Here is a 22,338-nt window from a genome sequence, read left to right on the forward strand (position 1 = left end):
CTCATTAAGACTGGAGAAGTGAAGATTAGTCAGACCTTCTAATTTTATTTGGGCCAAACTATATTCATATTCTTCAATAAGCAGTTGCTGCTGGTCACTAAATACTGATGTAAGGGTACATGTCAGCTGATCAAAAAGGGCCATTTTTGTATTTCATAAACTTTCACCCTGATATTAAAAATGAATAAAGGTAACAAGGACATACAATTATTAGTAATCTGTATAATTTCCTGAATGCTGAGCCAATTTTACAATTTTTACTGTTGAACACTTTTTTGAGCGACTGTCTTTAAATGCAGCTCTACCATTAGGCTAAGACAGAGTTAGGGCTAACAAGTACCTGCAAAAGCAGAAACTGAAATGAAAGTTTATATATAAACTTCATGATTGCAACCACTAATATGCTGGGGGAGCCACATACTGTTCTGCTGAAAAAAGTTATTTCTTATCATGCCGTAAGAATTTACAGGTTAATTCCCCCAAGGTGCACATTTAAATGTTCTGCACAAGCCACAAGATGTCAGTCTGGCTACATGAAAATTCAACAACAGTCCTGCACACTGATTCATGAGGTATGATTTTTAGCTCTAATATCTCTGGTAACATAATCTCTTCATTTACCTCTACAATTTGTCCTGCACTTTTTCCTATATAGCCATAAATCTCCTTTCTCTTTGCAGTGACTCCTTCACATAGGGCAATACATTTAAGATAAAAAATGATGTCAGGGAATATAATTTACCTCTTTTAAAAATAGTTTTTAATATTGATGTGTCCTTGATCTTTATGTTTTGGCTACTGTTTTGCTATGTTAATACTTGCAAGGATGCATACTGGCAGTAGGGATTAGTTGTACTATTACAAACCATTTCCTTGAAGCAGTTTGTGCAGTAAGAGCATTATGTATTAGACAAGTCATGGATCACTTTCTCTCCATGTTTCCCTATTTGATCCCTGTGGTACAGTTCAAATTTCCACATGCATTCCCTAAGACCTTTCCTCCAGCAATTAAATGTATACTTTTTTGTGTCATTGGTATGTGGGGAACTGCAAGTGGCCAGTTCAGGGTGCTCAACCTCATCAGCTATGGGGCTGGATCCCAGTTCTGGAATCCCTCCTGCTGATTTCCTTGATGTGATGGTTTTTCTGGCCACGTGCCAGTGTAAGCAGGCTCAACCCCTGCCTCCTAAGAGACTCCTGGGTCTAGTACTAAGCACTATGACTTGACCAGGCACTGGAAGAAGCATTTGGCTTTTAAGATAAGGCTGACCAAGTAGCTATTTCCCCTCTGCATCACAAGGGCTGTAGCTGCAAGTGTCCAGAAGGCAGGATCTGGCCCATGGGCTGCTAGTGAGACAGTGCTAAATCTTTCAGAACATGACAATCACCCTGAATAAATTTCTTGAGATTATGGATCTTTTCAGGCTCATTCTTTCAGATCAAAGCCTACCAAATCCTTATATTATACTAGCAACGTTGAAACAATTTACTTCGAAAATTTGCTCTAGAGCAGGGGTTAGCGCCAGAAGCGTGAGTTCCCAAGACAGTGCATGGGTGGATTTTAAATACCAAGCAGCAGGGCAGAGACCGGGCCAGGAGCTTGGTGCTGCAGCAGCTCATGGCTCGTTACTCTGATGACTTCTGAACACAGCGAGAGCTGAGAGCTGCTACCTTACACAGAGGTGAGATACCACTGATAATATGTGGCATCTTACCTCTCTAAAGAGCCAATATCCCCCTGGCTCCCACTGACCTCCCAGCAGCATGCTTAGTCTCTAATTTGGGAGAGGATGGTCTGCTCCGACAGCCCTGTCTCCTACCAGCTTGGTGTTCCCAGTGCTGCTGGGGTGTCCTGCACTCAGTGCCTTGCTCTTCCTCAAGAGCAGCAGCCTGTTTTGCAACATGCACGTACACTGTGATCAATACCCACTGACTGATGTGTCACCTCCTAGCAACAGAGGGACAAGACATGCAAAACCAATGTCAAGGCACCTGTTAGTCACTCAGGTTCTAGCAGGTCTGACTTACACTTGAGTTATACCAGGTCTTAGAGGGGTTATGGTAAATGGTGCAGCTGAGCTGCTCCCTTCAAGGCAGACTTGATGTTCTGAGGTGCCTTATTTGCTATTTGACAGCCAGTGGATAGTTTTGATTTATCTTATTACTGTAAAACAGTCAGTTCTTTCCAAGCCACTTTTTTCATGCCTATTTTCTCTTCTTAATCCAGGACCTTTTTCTTTTTTTGGAGAAAAGATCATTATGATTATCCTACAGCATTTCTGGAACACACCTGAGTTAAACTCATTTGTTTCAACAGCCCCTAAGGGGTTGTTGTTTTACCTCTCAGACTGGGGGAAGTTTCATGGAGGATCATGGTCAGCTGTAGTTGCTCGCCACTGGTGCATGGTAGCTTGCTAAGCTACCGTACCTTGCTACATTCAGCCACATGCCAGTACCCTGATGGGCAATGGCCCAGCACCATTTTAGCTGATCTGCTTCCATAACCTAGAACAGAGAGCATATTATAGCATGTTTTTGGAGTTCAGGCAACTTTTGCATACAAGAAAAGGTGTTTATATTTCTCTGGTGATAGATGGTAGGGGATATATTCTATTAAAACTCAATTTTAATGCTGCAACTATAATTACACAAATTAAAACCAATTTCCGTATGTAGCTGAGACATCCTGTGCGACTTCTAAAATGCTCTTACTTATCACTGTATTACAAACTTTCTGGGTTATTAAGTGTGTTGCACTCTGGGTCTGACGTTCAACTTCAGTTAGCAAAGACAGCAGAGAAGTGAGATAGAAAATAAAAAAAAAGCTGGAAAAAGAACAAACATCGTCTTGAAAAAGAAGAATATTTTGATTATAATATGATAATATTTGTGGAAAAAAACATCTGCCTGCCACTGAACCCTCCTAATGTTTACAGGGACCACACCATTGTTAAGGTCCATGTGAGTCTGCTGGTTTAGCAATCTGACTTTTATCAGGAGGCTGCAGATGGCAGTACAGGACTGCGGATGGCTGGATGTTAAATCAGAAATAGCTCGGGTTTGATCCAGTTTTGTAGCTGAGTTATTCACTCTTTGTTATTTATGATGAAATTTTGTGCTGTCATGAAGGCTTGCTGCTGTTGTGTGCTCACTCTGTTGACTGGATTGCAGGTAATTTTCCCTCGCATGACAGTCCTTCCAAGCCTAGTCCAGCAAGTGTAACAAATGATAGCAGCTGAAAAGAGTGATATACTTTAGTAGCAGATGTAAAGAGGATTTTACATTTTTTAATTAGCCCTTTGTGATACCATTGATCCATACACTCATGTTTCTGACGATTTTCACTTGTTTTCTGTAGGGCTAATATACCATTGCTTTAACAGAGCATGTTGGGAGACTTTGAGAAGAAGAGATGACAGGTATGTGCCCAGGCTCTGGCAAACCTCTAGGTTTCCTCCTAAAAACCTTCTGAGATGTGGCTTAGCTCTTCGGAAGCTAAATAATTTCTTACAAGAATGACTGAAAACAAATCTAGGCCCTGATCTTGCAGACATGTGTTTTAGTAGTCTGACTTCAGACACTGCATAGGATTAGTCACATACAGAAAGTATTTATGGAACTGATGCCTATGATGAAATATAAAAACCAGAAGGCCCTACTTCCAAATAATAAAATAAGATGCATAACATTTTTGCTACATAGAATAAATTAATTATAAAATTATAGTCAGTTTGGGATTTGAGACCTGGATTTGAATTCGAGTTCTTTCACAGACTTCCTTCTGTGACCTTTGAGCAGGGCAGTTCGCTTGAGCTGTAACAGAAAGCAAGGCTCTTGGAGAGAGACCGCAGGAACTGAAAAAGTCTTGGAATACTTATTATTTGTTTCTAATGAGACTGGCAACAAGAGATAAATTCACTTTCCATCCAAGAATCTATGTGTGTGACTACTGATGTTTTGCCACTGCAAGCAGAGAGAGAGATCGTAGCTGCCATGTTTGACATAAAAGCGTAAGAAACTACAAGAGAGAATCCACGCACCCTATAAAAGATTTTGTGCGTGTGGGTGTGTGTCCCCACCTCGGCCAGCGCAGTTACATCATTAGCGCCGGGTGCTCTCCATTTCCCGAGGTACTTACTGCGAGTGCTTGGGAAGACCAGAAATGTAGCGTGCCGAGCCAAGTGTTTGACTATGCCTCCACCTACAAGAAACCGCACAGTTTGTGACTGTAAATCGTGCTCGGAGAAGCCTCACTTTTGCTGGTCTGGAAGATTTTTGTGAAGTGAGAGCCAGTATCGTGTGGTTTGGAAGAGGCTCTTTGGAGATTAGCAGCAGATCAGTAGATTCCTCCACTGACTCTTACTGTTATGAGCAGAAGGAGGGACATCAGCCCGGGGTTTAGGAGAGCCAGGATTATGTGCTGTGCCCTTCCATGTTCTCCGCTGTGATCGTGGGCCATGGGGCTGGAGCCTGGGTGAAGCTCCAAGCACCAGGGCATCCCAGGAGGAGGGCAGGGGAGGAAGAGAAAGCCCTTGGCAGGCCAGGTTTGCTGCAGGTGTTGCAGTGGCGGCCTGAACCACAGACCTCCAAGGCGTTTCTTGGTAGACCTCTGTGCAGGCGAAGCAGGCAGGGCAGAGGCTGGGGGTGCTTTACCCTCCTGCTGCAGGTGGTCTCTGCTTTGCTCAGTCCAGAGCTGGTGCTGCGGTAGTTGTGCTGAGCGAGACGTGTCCCTGCCAACAGCCATGCCTCCCCCTGCAGCCCCTTGTCCCCTCCATCAGCGATTACCATCACCTCCGCTCTGCCAGGATAACCACTCTCTGAGTTGATTGCCTTGATCTCCAGTGCTGTAAACAGCAAGTCTTTGCTAGTCCTTACTATTTTTCATGAACTGCATGAGGGGGAGGTTACACATGCAGTTATTCTGGCAGACCTGAGCAGGTGTCAGCCTTTGGCAAGGGGAGGACGAGAGCAGCTGGGGACAGGAGCATGGCTACAGCCAGGGCGGGAGGTATGGAAAAAGCCTCAGGCTAGCTTGTCACAAGCAGGAGGCACCTAACAACTGTTCGTGTTGGAGTCTCTGTGGGTCCAGGCCTTAATTTCTTCATGCCTCATCTTCCTGTCAGGAAAGGGGAGATGAAGGTGTCTCCTCGCCTCACGCGGAGGGGTTAGCCGTGTCAATGTTAGCATTACTGAAACAGTCAAATGGCACATGCACGTACCCTTAGACTGGAAATAGGTTGAAATGTGTGCCTGTTTGGCTATTTTAATCTAATTCAGAAGCCAAGTTAGAGGTAGAGTTACACTCAGTGCTGGGATAGTGCTGGAAAGCCTGTGCTGTGGGTGGATCATGGGTGTGCCCTTAAACTCACCCTGATCCATATGTGAGATAACAGGGAGAAGCAAAATGTTTGGGCAGACATGGTAAAAATGCAAATATTGACACCGACTGCCACATCTGAAAAAATGCCTGCTTTTGAGAAGATCCAAACTTCAAGGCTGTGAGTGCGAAGACCTCTGTTTATCCACAGAGCACTTGAATAAGCTTCTCATGTTTCATCATCAATGTGCCATCGCTTTGTCCATCAGGGACCGCCAGTGAGTGATGCCTAATCAGTGCCTGGCGTGTGGCCACTAATTCATGGCATGCAGATTTCTAAACAGCTACTAGAGGGATTTGGATTACTGCTGGCCATACCTGGACTCAGACCAATGACTGGGAGGGTTGAAAAGATCATGTTTTCCTTCCTGCTATTCAGGCAACTCAGTCTCCCAGGTTTGCAGTTTTAAAAGCTGGAAAAAGAAGCAAATGAGCTTTGAATCTTTGCACAGTGTCAGTTTTCCATTGTAGGGAAAGGACACCTTCTTAATTACACCTGTACAGTGGTGCGCTGTCTTCAGGCTTTCACAGGTTGGAAAACACATGTACAGCTCTGCTTACAGACTTCCACAAGAGAAACAGGTTTTGTTTTTTTTTTTTTCTCTTCAAGAAACAGCTCGTGAAAGTGTGGTTGGCAAGGTAGAGGTGGTCTTTATGTAGGAGAGTGTTTACAGTAAAACTATACAGATAGGATTAGGAAAATGATCTTATATGCAAACTATATAGTATATGGAAGGAATAGACAGGTGAGGTACAAGCAAATTGTCCAAGTGATAAAGTACACCAAGGAAAATATTCATCTGGACTGATCACAAGTTGCAGAGGCCTTTGATTGTTTTGAACACTGCAAACTCATTATAATTATCAAAATTGTCACCGTAAGCTTTTTTTGAGTCTTTGATAGCCATTAATGACTGACCTTCCTTCTCAGTGTGATACTACAGCAGCTTTAAAAGACAGTACCTCATTCAGCTGATATTTTGAAGAAGCTGGACTGATTTAACAGATTTTAGAAAATAAACTAATTGACCTGCTTGACCTGAGGCAGCTATTCCCACCACCTTAAGCTACTAGATACGAGTTAGATGTGGAGTCTGGTAGCTGATGGGAGGAATCAGGAGGAGTTTGCTGGGAATTTGTGTTAAAATTGTTCTGTTCAGTCATGACATTCAAACACTGCAGTTCAAACAACAAAAACCTGTTTACATTGAGAACAGACAGCTCATACCATGATGTCTCCACTACCGATGCTGTCGTTAGTCTATATGCTCAGTTAAAAATAGTGAAATGGCTTTCCAGTGGTGATATCTTTATTAAACTTGTATCCTAAATCACTTTTAAATGAGAACAAGTGATTATGCTTTTCTTTTGGAGTACTCTGAAATGTTCGTAATGATTAAAATATGATCAGAAGCAGTTCACAAAATTATAATGCTCAATCTAAGCTCTGTCATGAAGATTTGTAAAGGTCATAAATATCAGAATATTTTATGACTCTTAATAAGCTTTTAGAGTCACATCACCATCTGATGCAAATCAAGACACCTCCATTGGGATGCTTGTATTTTTCCACTGAGAATTTAATTATAATATAGTAAAATTCACCATTGTTCAACTCTTTTCTGTGAGTTCCAGTTGTAGAGCAACAGTATATTCACTCCCACAGTCGTGCACCATTTCATAATCTTAATTTCTTTTTTAAAACTGGAGCTGTCTTGCTAATAGTGTTAAAGACATCCTCAGACAATTAAAACCAACAACTTCTGCAAGTACATAATTATGTTAAGCTGGAAAAAGACCCGCTGCTTATACAACTTAACTAATACAAATAACCAAATAACAGCTGCCATCCTCTTTGGCTCAGTTCTTACAAACTTAGTTCTGCTTTCCTTTTGCCCTTCTTCAGCCACGACATTGCTTGCTGTAGTCACATGGATGTTTGTAGTGCCTAGTAGTATGGGCATCCACTGAGAGGCACAGCCTGCTTTTTGGCACAGGTATGAGGGTATATAGTGTGTGGGAGCGCTAAACATGAACTTGCGGGTGAAAAAGTGGAGTATATAATACTACATGCTTTAGCTTTGAATTTCCTAGCTGCTGTGAGATATTCTACATCTGAATCATAATGTGAAATATTTTATTACTTTTGTTCAGAGGGTGTTTTTCAGTTGTAAGAACAATAAACTTAATTTCATGACACAGGAACAGTAGAATAAAATTATCCAACGTTAACCAAGCTCTTTCTTACTCCAAAACTCTACGTGATTCACTTTCTTATTAAATTTTATGCAAAATTTTAAATAGGTTTTTTAGTTAACTGTGAAAAATAGGAACTTCAAGAACAAATTCCATCTGGAGCTGTAAATTAAAAACCTGTCTGAGAACTTCATGAAGAGAAACCAAGTAGAAATGATAAAGAGAACTCAGGGCCATTAAAAGCTAACACTGTGTGAAATGTCACAGATAGTGACCACTTGCCTATGACCCCTTCTAAATCTATTTTTGAATGCACCATTACCTGCAGAGCCATCTCTAGGTACTACCATCATTCAAAATTAGCATGCTACGTGGGCTGTCATCTCTTGTACAGCTTCGTTGTTGGCACTCCTGTGCTGGAGTGGCAAGCAGGTGAGGGAAGAAGGAAGCAAGGGCCCACGGTGCTCCCGTGGTGTGTGGCTGAAGATTGGTGGTTCTGGGAGGAGGGTTTGGCGGGTCTTCATTTCTGTTCTGTTGGCAATGGCTTGATGTACCTGTGACACAAAATCAATGATGCTGCATCTGTGTTGAAGCCTCTGATGCCTTGGGGTCTCTCACCTAATACTTCTCCATGGGACATTTGAAGGAGAGTAAAGCATCAGATAGAAATTCACGTAGCCTTTACAGTGGAGTCTGTGTTGTTTTCTGTAAAGGTGGCAGAACCATTTATTATGAATAATAGTGTGAGAACAGCTGCTCTGGGCCAGTTCATTTAGTCAGTGGTCAACAATGGCTGCATAAGGAAGAATGAGAACAGGGAAGTATGCAGCAGTACTTCTAAAATATTCTCCAGCCTCCTCCCCTGACTAAACATCTCTTTTTTCATGTTATTGTTTTTACGCATGCCCATATCCATTCCCATTCAGACCCTCCTTCCTGTGCCAATCCAGAGTCAAAGGGAGGGGTTTCTGCAGGCGGCCACTGTTTCTTTCTCTTGGGGGAAGGGGAATAAAGATACACATAATGTTTTTCAGTCAGACATTTTTGGGGATGAAAAATGGCTTTGCTTTGGAAACGTAAGTGTTTTTATTTCTTTATTGCTTTTCAAACTTGCAAGTTTTTTTTGCTCAAAAGGCCCAAGCTCACCATATTTGAGAACACTCTGATCCAAATAAACCGCAAAGCAAAAACCAGAAAAATTTTCTTCCCAGAATTTTCCATGGCAAATATTTTGGGCTGATTTTTGCTAGTTCTTATGGGGATTTCTGTGTGTCTTTCTGATCCTCTGAAAGTGCAGGCACAGGTCCCCAGGCTCAGGGCTTCCATACCTATGGCAGCGTGGTGCTTCGCAGTGTGCTTGCATCTCTACACGTCCAGGCTGCGTGCATCTTGCATAAGAGTGAAGCCCAGGCAGTGCTGGAGAAGACAATTGTCTTCTGCCTCCTGGCCCCATGTCTATAGCTGTCTGCATCATAGCCCTGCATCTTAAACCTCTCACCTGGCTCACCATTTGTTTCCTAGAGAAAGCTGTGGCTGTTGGCTGAACCCAGCAGGATCATGTCATTTCAAATCACTCCTTTGGGCGAAGGTGCAGGCAGTGACTGTCAGGGAAAGCATTAAGCCCCCAAGTCTAGCGAGGTTTAAGCTATGCCTTTAGCAATGATATAAGACATAACAGATCTGTTTAGGAGCATAGTATTACTTATAGCTGCGGCCTTCATGAAAAATCGCTCCAGATTTAATCTGCTAAGGTGAAAAGAGATCCTGATAAACCTGAGAGATTTTGGGGTTAAGGAATTAGATGACATCTGATCTTTGAATGTATTGCAGTAAAAATTCTTAACAAAAGCAGCTCTTGTTAGCCAAGCACAGCAGATGAACGACAAATGCAAAAAGAAGAAAAAACCCCAGCAATGTGCATCTGGTTTAAATACAACTGAACAGTGTAATGCTCAGAATAAATTAGCAAGCAAAAAGGAAAATCTCATGTTGCCTAAAAGATGGTAAAATAGATTTGGTGGTGTTCGTTACTTGCTTTTGGAGCTGCATGACCAGTATGTTAATGCATCATATGCATATATTTCCTAGGCAGCAGTTTGGTGGGTTGAATTGCCCTTTCATGTTCTCTTCTGTTCTCATTTAATGTTAAGTTCAAATAAATGAACAAAAAGGAAAAGCAGCAAGTAGAAGTAAAAAGAAGTATAAAGTAGAAGAGCTGGGGATTGCAATTCACATGAGCCAGTTCAGCCCTAAGAACTGCACAGTATTTTTTATCTGGAAGTGCTCTCAAGCTAGCAAGGCTTGTGGAGGGACTTCTTAGCTGTGCTGCCTGGCCTGGATCAGCCCTAGCGCAGGATTTCTGCACTATCGCACCCTGCTGCGCAGTATGGACATGTTAGTCTGCACTTCTTACAATGTGCTTCAACATGGGCTAAGCTACATCGGTTTTCTCCAGAGCTGGAGGAGCAGAATGGGAGCCACCAACCGCTGCTGACACAAGCCCAGGCCCATCCCAGCTAACCCATGTGGCATACCCAGCTATTTCTCCCTCCCCGAGCAGCTGAGGATGGTAATCTGCTTTGATCTCAGGAGCTCAGGTTTGGAAGGAGCTGAATAAATCATGTGCATAGCAATTAATGGTCCTATTTTATCAGCTCCTCCCTCCACTTCCCACAGCGTGCAGAGCAGTTTGGGAGGTGCTGAGAGATGTGGGGGGCTCGCTCTGGGGGGTGAGGAGGACACGTGCTGCTCCTGGCACCCAGTGAGGTAGAAACAACCAGATCCTGGAAGCACAACCCATGGGACTGTGAACCCTTGGCAGGACCATGTCCCCCTTGAAGATTAGGGAAATCCTGGTAAAATGCAGAGCAGAGCATTTCCTTTATGCTGTCCTTTCTGCTGGTTTCTTGTCCACATCAGCATGGAGAGACCCAGGCTCGGGGAGACACAGGGGGCAAGTTGATGCTGGAGGTGCAAGCATTTACTCCCTTGGGGACATACGGACACAAAAGCCAGTTCCCAGCAGGGTGACTGGAACAGTCCTGCAGAAGTTGGCGGAGGGTCCTTTGACTTGCCAGAGTAATACTCTATGGACAACAGAGCAGCTTTAAAGAATGGAGAAAATTGCTTGGCACAGGGAGGGAAGTATATTATTTGTGACATATGTACTTCTCTTGTGCTTTCTGCAGGCCCGTTCTGAGGTTGCTCTTTTTAAGGGCAGGAATGTAGAATTTGCTGTGGATGAAGTTGTATGCAGTAATGAACCTCCTGAGGCTATTTTTCTTTTAAATGCATGAATTGTAGGTAAGTAATTTTAAATTCTTATCATGGGATGTGGGGATCATTAACAACCCAGTTAAGCAAAGCAAAGTTCCCTTATTTCTGAAATGCCCAATTCAGTATGACTGTGATTGCTAAACATACAAACTTGGTGGGATCCTGACTTGGGAGTGCATTCAATGCTTAATTTACAGTTGATTTAATGATTTAGCACAGTGAGAGTAGTCTTGGTGGTTATTTTTTTAATTTTATATGGTGCTTTTTGATATAAATGGCCAGAAAAAAATACTTCTGATAAGAAAGCAAGCATGATACCCTCAATCATGCTGACTTCCAGCTTTTTCGGTTAAAAAAACCCATATGACTGTTTTCAATGTTTTCCATGACTTTTTTCCTGGACCACGTTTGTTTTTAAGTGATGTATTTCCTAGCCAGGAATTTTAGCTGTGCTCTCCCTCCAGTTGAGCAGCGCATTGCAAGATTCCGTCAGAGTGGCTTGAGGTCTCAGAGAGCTTCTTGGCTGCTGTGCAGTTCAGGCACATATGGAGAAGATATCAGCTGGAGAGATTGTGCAGGCCTTCAAAATTTTTTTCACTCAAGACCTGTTTGAAAGCTCCCATCAATTTTGTTTTTAAACATATTTATGGAAATGGTCTAAATCCTCTACATGTTGATTCAGTTTGCTTTCCGAGACCACAGCACATCATTTACTGGTTAGTTACACTCTTTCAAATTGAGAAACCCGTAAAGAGTCAGTAAGACCTGGAAATCTAATTATTAGTTGCTTACAGTTTCCAAGGGTGAAACCTTGCACTCAGGTCCTTACCACATACTGCTGATTTTAATAGTAATTTATGTGGGTGTGTGGGTTTTTTGTTGTCAAGAACCCACATTGCCTGATTTGGACAATTTTAGCTGGGGACTGATGTGGTCAAGTGCTTCTCCGTGTCAAGGAGATTTGATGGATCTCCCGCCTTGCAGCAGCACCCTGCTGCTCACGAGGACTGGGCACCCAAGACATGAAAGCAGTGGAATTGGCCGGTTGATGGATTTCTTTGCTCAGCGTTTCAGCCACTCCCCGATGTCGGAAGGGCACCTTCTGGAGCATGGTAGCACTGCACATGGGCATAGCAGTGATTTGCATTGTGGCATCTAGGTAGACAAAGGAAGCGGTGTATTTCTCATGCTGGTGGTCATTTCTTTTAACTCAGTGTTCAGCCCCTATCAAGATGAGGTATAGATTCCTATCAGGTGAAAGCTGTCATACCATGCATTTAATAATATATCTTTGGGATATACTCTGATGTCAGCAGGACATATATAAGCAAAACATCTATATAACTGGCTCTCAGCAAACAGTTAACACAAGTTTGTAGAGTAAAGGCAGCCTTTGGTCAGCCTCCAATTACTTTCACACTTTACTATCAGTTGCCGCATAAATCCAAGGTAGACCAGTGATGAGATTTGGGCAGGAAAAGTCTTCCAAATAATTGATTTTCCAGTATGCACGAGTAAATGGCTAAGATACTGTTGGTGTCTTGTCTAGGGAGTCAACACTATTTTTGTAAAGAGTTCTCACAAGTTTGATCCAGCATCATTGAATTAGGAGGTATCTTGCAGTTTGAGTTTAAACTAACCAGAATCAAGTGAAGTGGAAGAATTACTGAGTGTTCTGATAAAAAATAATTTGATCTTCTTCCTCCTAATAGAGCTTTATTATCCAAGCCAGCAAATATTTTTATTATCCATAAAAAGAAAGTATCCCCTTGCAAAATAATAATTTCCTAAACATGGTGGATGATGATGTTAGCACAGATATTAAGTAGGAAGCTGGAGCTCTCTTTTGTGCTATCTGAAATCACTCAAATAGATTTTTACATTGAGCCAGGGAAAATTTAAAAGACAATGTAAGAAGCTGTTAAACTTGCTATGTATTTTACATCCACTTGGGGAACACCTTGATTCCAGTCCAAAAATGCTGAAAACACCTCACTCAGCAGTATAACTATTATTATATTAGTAATAAAAAATTCAGTCTCAGTGTTAATTTATCAGTGGAACAAGATGTATAAAGATTTATGGGTGAAATTCCTCCTTGCTTTGCAAAATCCAGTGACTTTTAAAACGTGACTAGGCTTCTGACTGACCTTCTCCATATGGAAGAGTTTCATGGTGGGTGATAGAAAAGGGACATCTGTCTTTGAAATTGGTTTCCAGCTTAGTGCATACAAATCTAATCACCAGAAAGAAGGTTTAATCAAGACAGAATTAAAATTAAGAAGAAATTGCCCACTCAATAAAATTCAAAACCTGTGATTGCCAACTGTTCAGGAAATATGAAATGAGGATTTCTCTTTTACTTTTACTTTAGACTCATAGTCATTTTACTGCCTGGAGATGGAAATATTCATCTATTACTGTTTAAAATTAAATGAATTCCTGTTGATAATAAGAATGATAAGAGCATGCTTAGTCCTTCCTTACTGAGACTTCAGAAGCACCTTAAATGTATGTAGTCCTTTCTGATCATTGACATGGTTTATATCTCTGGGGCTAGCTGATCAAAGAACAGAATAAAGATAGAGAAAAGTGATGGAAGACGTCAGCAAAGTGATCAGGCAAATAATACATATACCTCTTATTATGTACAAATACATTTGTATACATAATCCTTATTTTTACCTTTACAGCTGAACTCTATTTTCTGTTGAGAACAGATAGAAAATCTTCAGTTATTCTAATCAATAGATATAATTGTGGAGTGAGATGCTTCCCCAAATGAGTAAACTGCATAAGAACCTGGCTTTACATTGTTAATAGTACATAAACACTGTTTCTAACTTATTCCTGTTCTATCATGCATGCCAACACATGCACCTTTACACTGCTGTAGTGCCTTCATGGTCCAGTATGATCGATGCCTCACTGACCAGGTATCAGTCAAAAAGGAAGATTGCCCCAAATGTAAAATGGAATAACAACAGTAATTTCTAGCATAATGCACAGTAGAATCAGCACCTTAGCCCGCTAATTAATTTTAACATTTTATAAGCAAGGCAAACAACAGTTTTAGGAATGGATTTGAAGAGTAATGATGAGAGACTTCATCATGTTTTTTTCACACATTTTCAGCTTTGAAGCTATATGCTCTTCCCAAGCATGAGTGAAAGCATGAAGCACTACCTTGAAACAATTTTTTCTTATGTTTCAGCTCTTCTGGTTCTTTCATTTGTGACTTGTGTCTGTGCACATTCTTCGGGTATGTAGGTGAGTTCCTTGGCTTTATGTTACAGAAGAACAAATACTCTTGAGTTTTTGAAGAAAAATCTGCAGTGAAATGTGAACAGGAATTTTCTTCTACTGCAGGATATGAGTAACTTCAAGTAGATGGGAGTTATTTATGTGCAAGACCTTGGGAGGTCTGCATAAGTAATAGATGCAATTAGACACTATTATAGAGAATAAATGAACAATAATTACAGGCGCTATATTCAATATATGCAGGGAGTTCAATTTATTATAATTAATATTTTTTAATTATCCTTTAGAGGCACCTCTGGAAATATTATTTATGAAGTGAAATGCAATTATAGGTACAGAATATGAGAAATTAATATTTATATTCCTATGTATTGTGGAAAAAACACAGTTTGAAAGAGCTCTCATTAAACAAACCAGGACTGAAAATGAAGGGGAGGATTGCACAATGCACAACTGCACATGATGGTTGAGAGATGAGATCACCAGAGCAGATAGGAGTTAAGACATGTGGTTTGAATTAGGGGTACCTACTTTCTAGGTGCTCAATGTATTTGATAGAAGATGTCTCAAAAGCTGAGAACAGCCCCAAGGAGAGGAACACCTTTAGAGATCTTAGACTTCACTGTTCTGTACCCATAATGTCCTTTCTTTTTTCCTCCTTCTGTAGTATACCAATGTGGAAATCGAACAACTGTATATCCAGAGAAGTATTTTTCTCATCATCAGTTTAAATCCTCTAGATGTTAGGGATAACATGAGAACCTGAGCTGGATCTTAATGAATCACAAGAGGTGATTAGGAGAATATTTGTTTCTTCAGAGGCAGTCATTGAAAAAAACTAAACGGGGGAGTTTTGAAGCACAGCTGTTTAGATATTCAATACTATTTAAGTATACAGGATTGTCAGACAACCGAATCTCTGAAAGAGGATAGAAAAGGCAGTGTATCTACTCACATGTTCAAAAGTATAATATTCCATGGCTTTTTAAAATAAAGTTTTTGTATCTGTATACCCTACTGAAACAAGTACTATTTAAAATACTGATATTTTTTAGTTGTCTGTATGTTTGCACTCAGAAATACACAGCAAGGAGGCTTCTTTGAATGCCAAGAAGGGTAATTTTACCAGTTGTAAAATGAATACAAAAGGACAAAGTATTATTCTTTTTTGACTGCATTCGGTAAATTGTTTGGACCAGCAAAAAATAGATTAATGCTGATGTGAGCTTAAGGTTCTAAAAGTAACCAACTTACCTGCTGCTAACTAAGAGGAACCTTCTTTAATATAAAACCAAAGGTTATTCTAACCTTCAGTGTCGAGCCTGTTCTGCAAGGAGCCAGCTGGAGTGTACTTGTACCACAGTCCTGAAACCTGAGTGTTGTGGGGAGCAATGCCTGGCAGTGCCAGACTACTTGCATATTCAGTGGGGCACTTTCACTCAACCTGCCTAACCGTTCAGTGCGGTGCCTGAATATGTATCGGCACTGCACTCCGGGATCTGGAAAAGCCTGTTATGCTGGGTGCAGTGTTGCAGGAAGGCACCAGTAAGGGGTTGCACTGTGCCACATCTGTGCTGAGAAGCCTTCCTGGATCTGGAAATTACTACGGGTACAATACAAACATCTGAACAAGCTCTGCAAGATCCACTCTGGATCTCAAAGCCAATATTTTCATTATTTGAGATACCTTTGGCCCCTGTTTACATTGTGTAATGGAGTATAATGTCAGGACTGCATAAACTCAAATGTTTTCCTTGGAATTGGTGAGGATTCATGAGGCCTATAGATTTGGCTTAAATATACACATATCTCTTAGACATGTGTTACTGCAGAGAAGTTCAGCCCTTAGTGTCTGAGTTCTTCTGCTTTGCAGCCTATGTGAAATTCCAATCAGCTGAGGGTGTTTGTTTAATTGTAGTACAACACTTGATGTCAATTGGGATTTAGATTATGCCATAGGGATGCTCACAAGCTGGGCACATTTGAGCTATTTCCACTTCTGTTGATGTTGATAACACAACTCCAATCAATTTCAATGAAGGCAAGGTGTGCCCATGCCAGTCTGCTCTTATCTTATATACTTAGTCTGACACCCCCCCCGATTCCTATCATAAGAATATGAGAAAGAGCACTATAATTATGGCTCTAGCAGCGTTTACACAAATGATACCACTGTCCTTTCTTCTGTCATGTTACAAAAATAACTTTGTCTCATTCGGCATTGGTTCTTATGGTATCAGATCTTATAGAAATAATTACAGAGCAGACTTACTGTTTGGCTCTATAAATCTCCACTGAGAAGCTGTTAACATTGCTTGAAAAATACAATGCATTTATTTATTCATTTATTTTTGCAGAAGAAGAAAAACATCCCTCAACTATTGGAAAGCTATGAAACAGTTTCAAAAGAAGCAAAACCAACTTCCCCAGATGAAACAACTGTAACATACTAGGACATCTTTGGTTGTCATAAAACATCTGGTTCTTCTAAGGAATATTTTGACAACTTTAACAGCGAGCTTATTTTATTTTTCTTTTTAAATAATATTACTCTTATTACAGGTCCAAATGAAAAGAAAGTACAGCAGGACATCAGGTGCACAGGAAAGGTATAGGGGATACCTACCAGACCCTGTGCATCCAGGTCCTGTGCAAGAGAGAGTACTAAACCAACAGGTGATATTTCCCAGCTGTCTTGATCAGGTCAGTGGTGCAATAAGTCTTGAACTGCTGATTATTTTTGCTGAGAAGTTGCTTAATAGGCTATACTGTGGTGTCAGGGAAGGAAAGCCTTCTCTCAGATGAGCAACTAGTTGAACATTTGATTCTTCCCATGCTACAACAGAGCAGATACATGATTACTGGGCTTTGCTTTCCCAGAAATGTATCTTAGCTGGAGTTGGTCAGAAGCATCTTTTTGCTAAACCTTTGCTCTAACTGTGTGCTCTATTTAGGAAAGGGATTTAATTTCTCTTTTCAGTGGCACCCAGTGACAGGATGAGAGGCAATGGGCACAAACTGAAGCAAAGGATGCTCCGTCTGAACATCAGGAAACACTTTTTTACTGTGAGGGTGACCGAGCACTGGCACAGGTTGCCCAGAGAGGTTGTGGAGTCTCTATCCCCAGAGGTATTCACAAGTTGTCTGGGCATGGTCCTGGTTAATTGGCTCTGGGTTGCCTTGCTTGAGCAGGGGGGTTGGACCAGATGACATCCAGAGGTCTGTAATTCCATGTTTCTGTAATTCTCCATTTCTTTCTTGTTCCTGTGCTGTGCTGGGCTTACAGACTATTTGTTTGTGATGTTTGGATGACATTAGATGTAAGCATCTTGAATGATCTAATGTAAAAGAGTCAACACTGTCCCTGGGGTTTGTCACCCATTTAATGTTTTTGGTACCTGTTTCAGACCAGAATTTCTTTAGGTTGTACTCACTTCATTTGCTTTGTTCAGTGTCAGAAACTCTGCTAAGGTATACATCAAATAAAGACTTGGTAAAAGAATACCCAGGGAAAGCAGCAATGACTGTCCACTATAGATCAGTCCAATGGTCAATCAAATGCTCCTCCCAGGCACAGTGACTGTGCATGCAAATGTGTGTACAAGCAAGTCTCTCTATCATCAGCAATGAAACAAGCAAAAGCAGCATATCCCCCTCCCCCAAAGTCTTTAACTGTTCTCTGATATATTTAGAGAACTGAGTTGGAAAAATTAAACTTTTTTTTTTATTAAGAATTGAGTCCACACCAGCTGTGGTTCACACCTCCTTTATTGGCTGTGGCTAAGGCAAATAGCACAACATATAAATGAATAGCAAGGCACACATTTCAGAAGAAAGATTATATATATTTTTTTCTCATAGAAAGAGTAGAATTTGAAGTAAGGACTCTGGGACAATTGAAAACAGTGAGATACCACACAGTGACAACAAAGAGTAGAATTGCTGGTACCACAGGAAAAATCAACTACAGCAGCAGCTTGCAATGGTGCATGCTGAAATGCCTGTGAGCCATGCCTTAGGAGGCATATGATATCTTTGCTGCCAATGTCATATTTCTCAGACCCATATACCATTTTAGGGGTCACAAATGCACTGACTGCAGCTCTGGTAGGAACAATTTGCATTAAGGTGTCACTGAATTTTCACAATGTAGTTGTTCAGTTGGTTTGAAGAAACAGACAAGGAATAATGAGAAGAAAAGGAGAAAGAGAGAGAAGGAGAGAAAGAGAAAAAGAGAGAGAGAAACAGGAAGGAAGGAAAGAAGGAATAAGAAGCAAGAAAACAAGAGAGAGAGTAAGAAGAAAAGGACAATTCTCCCCCTCATCCACCAAGATGAATGAACGACTAACAAAAGGGTTATTCAATGCTATGCTGTAATACCTTATTTTAGTTTCTGATCTGAAATCCTTTGACGTCAATGAACTTCCATTGACTTTAATATGCTCCGGATCAAGCTTGTCATGTGGATCTCAGACTTACTGTCTGTGAACTAACATGAATCTGTGGATTAGTTTTCCAGAACAAACAAATAACTTTAAAAAGTAATTAGGCTGGTATTTTAACATTAGCAGGTTACAATACACAGGTCCCTAAGCAGATGTGTAGCACAGTGTTTTTGAATGGTGTATGATTAAGTAATTTTCTTAACTTCTTAACTTTCTAACTTTCTTTCTGTTTTCTGTTGGGGTTAACAGTATTTACATTAATGGAAAAAATTCCTGTCTTGCAAAGTATTTCCACCAGAAATATTGGAGTTTGAACAAAAATCTTTTCCTATTCTGAAAAACATGTGGAGCTGCAGTAATGTGCTTCTTTCCCTTTTATGTATCTACCTGTATAGCTGAGTATATCCATGTCATTATAATATGTATATACAGTAGCTCACATTATATAAATATATAAAAATGCAGACATACCTACCTTATACATCTATAATAAATATCTCTAAAGCTCTAATGCCATGTATTATTCCAGAACTATGATTTCTTGGTATATGTCCACTTTTGAAATTTCAACAAATGATTTTTCAAAAAAACTATTGTAACATTCTTTGCTGTGGTATCAATGAATCTTTCAGCTCTAATTCACTGCTATATTCAAGTTTTGTACCTGTACATGCATGTGCAATAGTAATGTGCACTGGTGGTTGGCAATATACTGAAATATACCCTGAAATATCATGGACTCAAGTAAGAAATGCTACCAAAGCTGTTAGACACGGATGCTTTCAGGACATTGTCTCCCCTGCCCTCAGCCAGCAAATATTCCTTGGGCCCTTCAGGGGTGCCTGTGGGACAATGAGTCCCATCTTTAGGCTCTGGGACTGGATGAGGCCATAGGTTGTACCAACGTAGGAGCCCCATGGCAGAGCGGTCCCATGGGAGAGGTGTCCCAGGCAGAGAAGGAAGAGTAGGGTCCAGGATGCCTCATGACGTCTCCATGTGAAACTCCTGGGGCAAATCCCAGCCTGCAGAAATATCTGTTCGCCTGGCAGCAGAGACAGCTGAAGAGAGAAGAGATGACCCTTCCCTCATGCACAGCTCCAGGACCCTCCTGACCACTTAGAAAGTTTAATAGTGTCAAATACTTGGTAGTATTGGAAATGGTTCAGATTGCATCAGCTCTCAGTAACATAAGCTTAATTGAGGTAGTTGTCATGTAGCAGAGAAATCAGATTAGTACACTAAAATAATTGGTGTGAACAGAAACTGCTAACAAGTCCTAGTAGCACTATATGGCACCCAAACGAAAATAAAATATTCAATAAGATCTGAAAGTGCTGTGCAGCTCCCTAACAGAAAGGCTTGAATGCTTGGAAAGGAGCTAGCATACACTTTATGTTTAGTTCTTTCTGTTCCCTTGATGTTTTTCTCTCCGTATATTTCAGCATGTTCATGTGATCTTTTATTAGAACTGGTTTACAATTTGTTATTAAAATATTATTTTCAATTAAAATGTGTTCTGTCCCTCAAAATGATGAATTTAAACATTAAAGTAAAATCTTAACTGAGAATTTTTGTTTTACATACTTTTATCCAAATGTTTTTGCTTTAGAGGAGAATTTTCTGATTCAGCAAAGTCATTAAAATCTTTTTAAAATCCCACTGCCACTCAATGAGAGTTTATAAATAGTATTATTTTATGGAAACTGTAGGGGATGCACGTGTTTATGTGCATATAAAGAGGATAAAGAATTTTTTTGTTAGCCAACTAGGACTAGTTTTAGATGTATGATATTCTGTATTATATTTAAATGTAGAACTACCTATTTTAAACCATTTACTAAATTTGTCTGATCAGTGTTCCAAACACTGCCATTTCATGTGGCCATATCATATTATATTGCAATCTCTAAATTGTACACACTTGAAGATTCTGCAAAAGGATACAATTTTGTACACAGAAATTAATGGTTGTGGAAAAATATATGTAGTAGTTAGTATATTGCATATAATTTCTATGGATTTTATATTTGAATATGTTGGCAGAAGCAATTACAGGGAGACCAAAATGACACCTATTGAGTAGAAATGAATTCCAAAGTCTCTGTGTTCTTATTACATTTTATTTATAAAACTCAACAAAACTTATAACACAGCCCTTTGGAAAGGAAAAGCTCAGGGAACAAGACAGTAGAAAATTGATTCTGTTAAAGGTAACCAGCGTAAATCAGGTTTCCAGCTTCAGGAAAGAGCATGAATAGGCATAGGGATCCCTTTGTGATTGCCTTTCTGAGGTTGTCTCCGAAGAGCAGAAATAAAAAGAAATGGATGCAAATTGCACTGTGTCTACTGATGCTGTATTTTTCCTATTGAAGACTAATAATTTTAATACCTTCAGTGAAGTTTCATGAGGCAGGACAGAGCTGTACTCACTGTCACTGGAAAGGTGATGCTACTCCTCCTTTCAGTGTCCTGTCCCTCCCCGCTCATTTGGTTGCTGCATCCCTGTCACCTCCCTCAAGCTCAGGAGAGGTGCTCTGCAGCCCTCTGTTTGCATCAACAAACTGGTAAAAAAAATCCAGCAACCCTCTCCTCCTCCTCCCTCAAGCAAGACGGGGCGTTTAATGGGTTGACTCTGCTCACCCAACTGCCAAATGAGAGCCAAAGCCAGCGCAAGGGGAATGGGGCAGTGCAAGGGGAGATCAGGGCTGGGACATCGGTGAGCTGGGACATGGGCTCTGCCCCACTGGACCTTGCACCTTCCGCTGTCCTTGCCCACCTTCCCAGCTGAAATCCTTGTGTTGCTCTTAAGAGACGCCAGACACCTTGGAAACCAAAGATTAAAGACTTAACATGTTCAGAAGTGTTTCTTTTTCTAAGCTATCAATTTCTTTTCCTTTCTCCTCACTGAATCAGTTGTGGATTTCATGTTCCTCAGAGCTCCTCTGTGTGCAGAAATATTTATACCCATGTAGTGTTAAATTAGTCCCATTAAAAGAGTGGACCAAAATACAGCAATACAGTTTTGCCCCCTGTATTTGGGGGCAAAAAGACTCTATCTAGTTCAGAATAGAAACAGGACTTGTCTATATGTTAGACATTGTTATTTCTTTTTCCTATTCTTCCTTGTTACACTCTGGTCAGAAAAAAACATACTGGAAGGCTGAAGGCCACTAAGACTCAGTCACAAGCCACATTCTTCTTTCTGTGTATGTATGCATTTTGTGGTGTATAATTAAAACAAATTATTATATTTTTTTCAAACAGAAGCTAATCCATGTAGCAGTGTAACACTGAGCCATCAGAAAAAACTTGTGTTCTGAGGTTGTAAGGGGATAAGATGTTGGTGTGCTTAAAACAAAGACGTATTTTATCATTGCATGCTCTTGCACAAGTGCCAGTAACCACAATTGAAAACTCCTTGCTTGGATGATGTAGTAACACTGATCTGATCGTGCTATTCTGATATTTTCTCCTTACAGATGTCAATCAGTCTTCTGTTTTCTGTGGCTTTTCTTCAGAACTTGACTCCTTGCTAAGCCAGTGTTGCTATCCTTGTAGTAATGATCTTCTAAAGACATTTATGGCTTGACTCACTTGCCCTTTGAGACACCCGTGACTGGACCAAGGTATAGCTGCTGGACCCAGGAATGGAATTGAATCCTGTTGTTTTCATTACAGTTTCTAAACTTTTTCTTAATTTACAAAACCAGAGAAATATAACCTATGCTCAAAGAAGATTAGATATTAGGGTTAGATATATATATACATAGAAAAATATGT

At 40.5% G+C, this 22,338-nt stretch overlaps 1 long non-coding RNA gene across 1 annotated transcript; it reads left to right on the forward strand.

Annotated features, from left to right (window-relative positions):
* Positions 1-10,214: 10,214 nt before the first annotated feature.
* Positions 10,215-14,119, forward strand: LOC128144745 (uncharacterized). Its single transcript, XR_008236182.1, has 3 exons — positions 10,215-10,428; positions 10,762-10,876; positions 14,064-14,119. It is a non-coding gene; the product is annotated as an uncharacterized LOC128144745 (long non-coding RNA).
* Positions 14,120-22,338: the final 8,219 nt, after the last annotated feature.

Source organism: Harpia harpyja, chromosome 8 (genome assembly GCF_026419915.1).
Source record: "Harpia harpyja isolate bHarHar1 chromosome 8, bHarHar1 primary haplotype, whole genome shotgun sequence".
Lineage (NCBI taxonomy): Eukaryota > Metazoa > Chordata > Aves > Accipitriformes > Accipitridae > Harpia > Harpia harpyja.